Source organism: Argiope bruennichi, chromosome 5, assembly GCF_947563725.1.
Source record: "Argiope bruennichi chromosome 5, qqArgBrue1.1, whole genome shotgun sequence".
In the NCBI taxonomy this organism is placed as follows: Eukaryota; Metazoa; Arthropoda; class Arachnida; order Araneae; family Araneidae; genus Argiope; species Argiope bruennichi.
The window spans coordinates 54331085-54341642 of NC_079155.1; the positions used below are offsets into that span (position 1 = coordinate 54331085).

At 27.9% G+C, this 10558-nt stretch overlaps 1 protein-coding gene across 1 annotated transcript in view; it reads right to left on the bottom strand.

Annotated features, from left to right (window-relative positions):
* The window catches only part of LOC129969370 (monocarboxylate transporter 14-like), a 76923-nt gene extending 66785 nt beyond the window's left edge, over positions 1-10138 (bottom strand). The window contains exon 1 of the mRNA XM_056083917.1: positions 9982-10138. The gene's annotated coding sequence lies outside the window, so the exon portion shown is untranslated. The remainder of the gene's footprint in view (positions 1-9981) is intronic.
* Between the last annotated feature and the right edge of the window lie 420 nt (positions 10139-10558).

Below are 10558 nucleotides of genomic sequence, written 5' to 3' on the forward strand. Positions count from 1 at the left end.
TGAATATCATTCATATCTTTATTCTTTATCTCCAGTCCAGCATATTCAGTCTCTACCACAAATTTTGAATCACCTTGTATAATAAGTAGTTAATAAAGTTGAACTATTTCAAGCAGAAAAAAGCACTTACTGCATCTCAAATTATGATGAAAGATGATGAAATTAATAATCTTTAATTCCATATCGATACCATCAATAAAATTAAAAAGAACATATGATAAATAATTTAACCACCATCGTCCAATCCAATGGATAAATAAAATAATAAAAGCAAAGTAGTATTAGCAATTAATCTAAATTGAATATCTCTTTGAGGTCAGTCCTGGGAGTAAAAATTAAATACTTCAAAATATTAATGATATGCATATGTGAGACGTGTACCTCTTTTTCCTGAGTATTCGTTATCCATGTATTGTTTTTGCGGTATTTGTATTTTCAAGCCTTTTTTACACCATTATTTCTCTGCCGCGATTGATAATTAAAAAAAAAAAAAACGAATTGACTCTATAAATCTCTATAAGTTTTTTTAAACCTACTCTTGTATATGTCAACACTATAGCAAAACCAGAGAGAGCCTTCTCCGCTGAACGTTCTCATATATTATTTGATAAAAGTGTTATCCTCTTTCCTTCCACATAAAATTATGGACTTTGAGTAAGGCTACTAATGCCTTGCATAACATTGACGAACAATAGTGTGGCAATATTTATTTTTAGCGTGCATCTAGAATTTTTACTGAATCTATCATATGATCTTTGGTGATTTGAAGGGGGGGGGCAATTAATCCTTGGTATATGATTATTACACAAGTACACGAAAATCGATTTTTTTTTATCTTAGATATCCTTTTCCCGACCGATTGACCGAATTTAAGTCTTTACGTTTCTGAATTATTGCGTTTTCTTGGGTGCGAAAATATCGACCGACAGATGGTCAACCCTTTGAAATTTTATAGGAATCTACATTTTAGATGCTAAATCCGTGTACCAAATTCTGTCTGTCTAGCTCTTTACATTTTGTAATTATAGTATTGACTTGTACTCAGGCAGTCTGACAGACAGACTTCAGAAGGGATCGTGTCCAAAATTTGATAGAAATCTACAAATGTGTTATCAAGTCTATATTCAAAATTTCATCTGTCTAGTTCAAAGTTATTTTTTAATTATCGTGTTCACAGATAGACAGATAGACATAATTCAAAAAAATATGTTTTTCATACGACATAATTCTAAAAATACCTAAAATAGGGAGATTCGTCAAAATTTCGAACTTTTTGAGGATCTGAAAGAGTTATAAGCATTAACCTTTACATGAAGTCTTTATACCAAACGAATAGTTGTATAAAATTTAATCTGATAGTAAGATTTTTTTGTGTGCTTATTTTCGATTTTTTTTAACTACAAACAAATTAGTACAATATTAATAGGATTTTTTGTAGCTAGGGTATACATAAAATTAAAATCTTTTTTTACGTACATTTGCTCAATTGTGTATTGCCTCTAATGTCCAACGAAAATCTATGCATTTTTAGTTAAAGTATTTTTTTCTTGCGCTTTGCTGCTGCGTTTCATGAAAATTTTTATTTATAAATAAGATATTAAGGCTATATTAGAAAATATTTTTAAATATTTTGTATATTAGAGAAGAAAAGCATGACATTTAAACTGACATCGCTGAATAAATAATTCTGTTGAATCATATAATAACGCAGAATGTTTGGTTTCTTCTTGAAAGATAGTTTTTGAAAATTACGAAACCAAAAAAAAACCGACCTTTATTTAATAATCTGAATTTCACTACTTCCAGAATATTTTTTTTATCAATAGCGATTCCTAAGTTTTAATCGCGGACATAACGTATCCTAAGTAGGACAATGATACATATTTGTATCATTTTTGTCAATTTAAATTAATTTTTATTAATTACATATTTACTTATAACATCTTTACTTGAAATAGTTAAGAATTTTAACCAAATTATTTTACTTTTAAATTTAAATTTGACAAGTTGCTAATTAGACAAGTCTAAAAAAGAAGTGAATTATATCTAAAAAATATGTATCATATTTCATGTCAGTTGTCTCATTTTTCATTTATATTTTAACGACACCCTAAACCATACCATAAGGGATGAAATTACAATTGATTTGCTTCTATTGCAATTTTTTAGTTGATTAATGAAGAATACGCGTACTAATCAGGAATATCAGATTTCCTGCCAAATATGTTTAAATGACTCTCTTTCTCTTCCCTATATATATGACCATGTTAAATTTTATATAGATGCATAAATCTATTATTACTTCGTTCAGAACCATTTATTGAAATAAATCTTAACTGTATTGGTTAACAAATGATAAATGCAATTAAAATATAATTTAATAATAATTCGTGTTAAATGATAAGCGTCGAATGGCACGCGTGAATTTAATTTCATAATTCATCTTACATTCTGTGATTGAAAAAAGGATGTATAGTCATAATACAATTTCAAACAACATACCATGAAAGGGCAAGACCATTTATACACGTCAAGTAAACTGATTTCATTTGATGCTACAATTTAATCAAATTCAATCTGATAGTAACAATATATTATTTTAAATACGATTGCGCATTTTCTTTTCTTGATTTACGGATTATTTACACAAAATCATATAGCAATATATTAGGTTTAATTGAAAAAGACTTACTTCTCGCTTAGAAACTACATGAGATTTGTATTGGAACAATTTTATCGAAACGCTTAAATACATCCATACTTTATCTAAATTTACATTCTTTTTTCCATCATTAGCAAAAAAATGATGATCAGTCTCTAAAACCAGTCAGACATATAGAAAAAAGATGATAAACACTACATTTTTTTTTCATTTCTTCAATTCTAAGTCACCACAATTGGTGAGTTTTCGTTCAGAAGTAAAGATCCCACTTTAAGAAAGATTTGCAAAAATTGTCTTTATTTTGAAAATAAAATTTTCAAAAATAAAAATAAAAAAAAGACTTTATTTTTGATTAAAGATTCAAAAATAAAGATTAAATTTCAATTTTTTTCTTAGTACATTGCAAATTTCCACCATTTTAAATTATTATTACTAATATTTTTACCTGTTTTGCCTTTAGATAATGCTAGTTCCAGAGCTTTAACAGCATTTTTGAATAACAACAGAAATATTTTTCTTCGATAACAGCGAAATCATACCCTTTTACCAAAGTTTATTTGCAAATTCTGTTCTGCCATTAAAGAACTATTTATAATATCAGACGATAATTTAAGATAGGAGAAACAATTATTATAAATATGAAAACTGTCCTGAATCAAATAATTTGTTATATAGCCTATTAAAAAACAATTTATAATATCAGACTATAATTTAAGATAGGAGAAAACAAATAATATAAACATGAAAAATTGAATCAAATAATTGTTACATACTTTATGAATACTACACTATCATACTAACTTGAATCAAATAATTTGTTACATACTTTATGAAAAATATTTTTAAAAAATGCTCAAAACGTCTCTATATAATATAAAGAAGAGCAGAAATCAGATTACTCTAGAAATTAATATTTCATTTTAAGCCAAATTAATTTTTACTAAATCAGACTAATTATAAATTTGGGAACTTGGCACTCACTTAAGTTTGATTTCCGCGGATAAAATGAAATTAATTCGGAAGCAATTCAGTTAAGACACCTGTCTTATATAAATACAATTAGTTCCGGAAAATCATATTTTTCTTCTAATTAAAGGTTATTTTCATTTTTGTACTCATTGTTTCATTCTGTACTCATTTTTGTCAAGAGGATGAAATTTGATGTTTGATGATTGATACCTTAAAAATGAAGGGGTTTTGAGTTATCTTTTTCGCAGACAGACAGACGGATGGACATTTTCTAAAAATGTGTTTTTCGAACTTATTCGTCAAAACCTCAAGTTCGAATTTTTTGACGATAACTATAGTTTCTCTCTACGGCGTATACGATAAAATAAAAAATTTGGAACAAGCCAAAACTGTCATTACCTATTTTTATTTTTTTTAATTCTTGATAAATCTGTCTGTAAGCAAGTCATAATGACCTAATTTCAGCTGTTTGTATGCAAAAAAACTCTCAAATTTTTCAGTTTCAAATCATCCTTGAACTTTCAGCCAGCATAAGTGTTCGAATTAGTATAAACAATGAGTGAAAATGAGGAGGAGAAACTGATATCTCATTTTATGAAACTTCATTGATTGGGTCTGAGTGATGGATCCAAGTTTCAAAGCATTTAAACTTAAAAAACACGCGCATTCTCAGTGCTTGTAAGCACTTTGCCTTTGATTAATACGTAATTCTTTTTCATAACAAACACTATCTTTCTTTTTGGAGCTTCTTTGCTTACACTGATTGACCGCCAGGCTGTGAAGATGGATTGTTTTATCTTTCCAGAGAGATTATGACCTTGTGAAATCAAAAGTATATCAAAGTAATTTTTCTTTCTTATGTCTTTATTTGGATTTCATCTTAGGAAGTTTTTAACACAACAATCACTTCTTGTGATGGTAACAATCAATCTTATTCAAAACTGCACGTCTGCTATGACCCAATTTACACACAACAAAAATGAGGAATTTTTTTGAAAATGGAATTGACTTCTGCTCTAAGAATAATTTAACACTCAGAATAACTTAATAATGAAGTTCAAGAAAGTACGCCTGATATTTATTCTTAAAAGATGTAAACAATTGTAACTAATTACAATTAAATTGATTTCAAAAAGAATGTGAAATGCTAATTCATTAAAGTTCCATTTCCACAAAAATTTATGATGACAGATGTCTTATATGATAATACTTATGTCGGGTTTACATTCGGTCAGTTATAAGACGGCAAGTAGGCAGCGCATGAGTAGAAAGGAACTGATTTATGTTTGCCACAATTTCATAAGATAGATTCAGGCATTCCAAGCTTGGCTATAAATTGCCGTTTTGACGTTCCTGAATTTCTCTTTTTCACTGCGTATAGTATTAAAATGATGGATATTTACACAAAAAAAAACGTGATAAAGTAAAAAAAAAGTCAACATAATTAAATTTGGAAAACTTTAGACAAAAAATAGCAAATAACATTTTTAAAAAAGCACAACCTCGCATCATAAAGAACAAAGAGCAGAAAATGTCGGAATTAATCTACGATAAGTGATCAATATTTTCTCGCCAAAAAAATCGTCTAATTCTATAAACACATGCGCAGTAAGAAAAAATATATAGCGGCTTGTAGTAGTCCCGTCGGGACAATTATTTACCATCGACCGAACAGCATTTTTCAGTCTTTCTACGCATGCGCTGCCTACTTGCCGCCTTATAACTGGCCGAGTGTAAACCCGGCGTTACAGTAAATTAATTGATAATAGCGATTTCAAATTCGAAAAACGAGAAATTAATAGAAAGTTTTAAATAAAATGCCAATAGATAGTTTAAAAGAATAGCCGTTACTGAAGGCGAAAGAATTTTGCTGTTCATCCAATGGCCATCGCATCATAAGGGCTTGATACATCGTTTCATCTTAGATATCTTTGTTTACAGCAGATAATGTTATAATGCTATGAATAAATATACCTTCGCCATGCCAATATTTTATTCTCTACGATGCAAAAATTCACAGCAAAAAAATAATAAAATATCAATAGAAAGCAAACAAATGGATTAACAAGAAATTGTAATTTAGATAACATTATATCCTCCATGCGTTTATAATTTTTCGTCTTCGAAATAAATGAAGAGAAAATAATGCAAATGCCAAAAATTCTGATCTTGAAAAGATAATATCTGATGTCATCAAAACCTTTTAAATCTTTTTGAGTTCGAAATATATATTTTATTCGTTATGCCTATTGCTCAATTATGAACGCAAATGCCACAAGATAGTCAAATGAGCTTTCGTCAATTTTCGATCCCATTTTAAAATCAAAATCTTAGACATCTACCAAATTTCAGATACAATCCGTCGATATAAATTCTACTTATCCGTTTGTGTGAATTTGAACACGGTAACTCAAAATTGCCATGAGCTAGATGGATAGAATTTGGCATGTGGCTTTATAACTAAAATTACAGATTTGAATCAAAATTGTCAATGGGTTAACTATCAGTTAATTTGCCTTTATTTGTATGCATAAACGTAATACTCAAAGATATAACAAGCTATACAAAGGAACTTTAGCATATGACTTCGAGGCATAGCTATAGACAGTTGTCTAATTTTAAATAAAATCCGCGTTAGAGTATATTTTTTTTTTGTTATTTGACTACTCGTATGCATGAAAAGAGGATTATTCGCAAATAGAAGCCAAATAAACGAAGTTTGGTATATGGTTCAGACATCAAAATTGTATGTATGAATCAAGTTTTGAGCCCATTCTGATAGTGAAATAGAGTCCAAAATCCATGCTTGATTATTTTCCCTATTCTGAAAAATTCAAATCAGAATTTAAATTGTGTAAATATCCTGTCTATTGAATTAATTGGATTGTAACCCACGCATGCCACTGATTCAAATATGTCCTTAAATATATTCTAATTAATTTTAATTATAATTTTGAATCAAAAAAGTTTATTCAATTAGAATTTTAAATACTTTAAAGGTAAAATTATGATAGGAAGCAGTGGTCAGCAACTGTTCTAAAATAAGAAAATTCAAAACTTCATAACTCGGTTAGTTTTAGTCTTAAAAGCGTAATTCTTTCTCGTCAAAATAATTCTTTTATAATATCTATACATTATTTTTTAATTATTTTTAACGAAAATTATTTTAAAATTTACTGATGATAATTACCAACAGACATTTTTCATTAAAAGTGTAGAAAAATAGTAGCAGGTATAAGAACTTTTAAAAAGATTTTTTTAAATATTATTAGCGCAAATTTGGAGAATAACACCAGTAATGAAAAAACAATGTTCCCTACAACAAATGGAATATAAATATGTGCTTATAATTAACAATGTATTTCAATGAGTGCTTTTATTTATTTATTTTGTTTATTATTTGTCTAAGACATTTTTACCTTCCCAAAATCATCTGCCGTTTGTGCCATTCTAATCTAATTTAAGAAGAAATCTGTTGATTTTGCTTAGTATAATATAAATTAAAAGTGCTTTTCTTGACTCAAAACACTTTTAACCGATACATGACTCTAATTTGTTAGCATCTTAAAATAAAAAAGTAAAATTACTTACAATATAATTAATAACACCATCTTAAAATTGAATCGTTTTACTACTGTAATTATTCTATTGTACTTCAATTTCAATCCTTTATGTTTTTGTGTACATTACTGATGTACTCATTGGAAAGCAGAAAGAAACAAAATCAATGGGCAGACTTGCTAGTTTGAAACCCGAAGCTCTTCTTTTTGCATACCAGACAATTCAATATGACATTTCAACAAGTTATTGATTTAGTTTAGGATAATTTACTTTTATTTTTGCGACCAGCTAACTTTTGTTACCAGCCAACTTTTGCGACCAGCTGGCTCTTCCAAATTCCATTAATCATTTTATGTAGCTTCCATAATAAAGGATTTCAATTTCAAATTTTTATAGACATGGAATTCATACTATTTAAGAAGCCTTACATCGTTCTATTAATTATGCTAAATATGAGCTGAAGTATTATCTCTAATTTTCTGTGATCTTACTTAAATTTTAATTTAAAACAAAATTTCAAAAACTATTCATGTTAAGCTTTATTTTTAAGCACATCAACACTTCAAAAACCTGCTTAAAATGGGAAAAAAGCCATACCTTCATATCTTCTTTAACAATAATAAAAAAAATGCATGATAAAATATTTCTAGTAACAATGAAAAGGATTTGAGTTTCATGTCAATATTGAAATGTACTATTATACAATACATTTTGAAATACTTTCAAAATTTATTAAAAATACATTTTTATGAATTTTGAAATTGCTTTGCAATTCTGTTCATATACTATATGTGCAAACTTGTACAGTGTGTGTGTGTATGTGTGTAACACATAATTTTTGTTTGAAGCAGAAGGCAGTTTCAAAGACAGAGGAGAGACTTTCGAATTTTTAACTTCGTTTTATTTTCATCCCAGGTGGCACGATTTATGAACAAGCAGAAGCGACAAGCACAACACAGAACGACACAAAACGAAATGAGAAAAAGCTAATGAAAATTTTATTCCTGTGAATATATACTGTGGGATTTTAATAGGGGTTTAATACACGCGTCGACCACAGGCAAGGGAATCATATTGATCTTTTAGAAGAATTTGTTTGTTTAAGTCAGCAATAATTTATCCCTTCACTCAGAGTGCGGGAACCGTTTACTACAGCATTTTAACAGAGCTTTTATTGCATTAATTAAATAGAAAAAGTGGAATGGTATTGGGAAATAAGAGAATATTTTAGAATGAAGTTAATATGGGCTAACTTAAGACAAAACTTTGGAAATTAATTAGAATTGAAATTAAATTTTAAAATATCAATACATATATATATATATATATATATATATATATATATATATATATATATATATATATATATATATATATATATATATATTGATATTTTAAAATTTAATTTCAATTCTAATTAATTTTCAAAGTTTTGTTTTATATATATATATATATCACTCATGATTCCAAGGTGTCCACGTTTATACTCAATATTATTTAAAAAGGCATTTCTTGCTTATAGATATCACAATAACTATCGAATATAATAAATCAGATGCGAACCTTATTAATTATATGGTGGAGTAGTGTTAATATCATCTTAATCATCAAGATATTTCTTGGAGTAGTGTTAATATCATCATTTATAATTTATTGATTTTTTTGGTTTTCTTTTAAATTTATTTATTTGGTAGTTATGCTATTAACACTTTTTTTTTATTAAGCATGTATCTGGCCTAGGCAACCCATTGATTCGAGGCAGTTGTCTAATCTGCCTAGTTAAAAATCCGTCACTGCAGAATATCATAAACAATAGATACAAGATTAAGATTAAGAGTAAGATTAAGAGTTGATTAAAAGTAATGAGTAAAGATTAAGAATAATGACATATTTCTGTCTAAGCAGACTAGACGCAATTCAGGACATCTGAGTTCGTGGGAACTGCATCAAAACGATTAAAAAAGGATTGCACTCGTCTATTTGCCAAATGAATAAATTTGCAAAATAATAACCCGATGAATTACAAAATAACAGAATAACATTAAGCACTTTACTTAGTATAATTGGTCAGATTACTTACTATCTGTTTCATCACGTTCACTTGTTTTTTACATTATTACTAAATACTGAATGTCTGTCTAAATAATATACTGTATAAATGTGAATCCTGAATAATCACAAATCATAATAAATAAATAAAAGCATATACATTTCCACAAAATTATTAAACAATAAAATTAATTTCAAATAAATCATTTGCATTTTCATCAAAAGCGTGATGTTATGTGGAACACTTTCGGCCAGTTTATTAAATATACAGTGACTACGATCACAAAATGCCTAAATCCATTACATGACAATGAATTTAGATTTCCTTAATATTCATGAATTGCACACATAAATTAATTAATTAAATAAAATGTTAAATGAAATGAGCGATTTTAAATAATATGTAAATAAATGAGCCCTTCTTAGATAAATATCACAAAATTAAAAAATCGTCTGGCATAAACATAAAACTATCTACTTTTAAAAACTAGATTTCTCAAAATATAAGTATCTAAATTCTCTCAAATTACGTTTTAATACTGGATCTCCTGTAAATTATTTCTGTGTATTCAACAACATATGGAGATTTATTCAATCTAAAGCTTTGGAACTGTTAATTTAATCAATAATATCTATGAAATGAATCAGACTTTGGCTACTGTTACATAAGTGCATATACTACTAACTGCAACTCGTACTACCAGAAATTTTCAAAACAAATAAAAAGAAAATCTACTCACGGTTAAACTGTTCTGGTGCAGCTGAAGTGTGAAGCGATGTATACTTTAAAATGATTTAAATAAATAATTTTGATAAATATTCATTGCTCTTAATTCTTTTTTTACCCTTTGACCAATCAACTGGCAATTGTAAGTGCTTGTTAATGAAAAGACGGAAAAGCATCATATTCTTCAGTGTTTTACTTTCCGAAGTGATCTCTGATTGGTGGATTTTTCAGTTCATGGAAGAAAAACATTTACTCGCACTTAATCTTATCTGATGATTATGGAATCTTTCAACGTATGGAGACCATCGTTTAAACTACTTGCCCTATGTATGGAAAGAAAATTTCCTTGTCACTAATAGGACCGCAGTGGCAAATATCGTAATTTAGAAGCTTTCTTGAAAAAAAAAATAATCTTTGAAGATTCACTTTTTAATTGCCGTTTTATGAGATTTGTTGAAAGCTTTATTACTCTGAGAATTGATGATATTTCTAGGAAAGATAGAATCAAAGCTAAATGTTTGAGAATTTCTTATATACTACATGCTGAAATAATAATTTATTGGGCAATATAAATATGCTGAATAATTTTT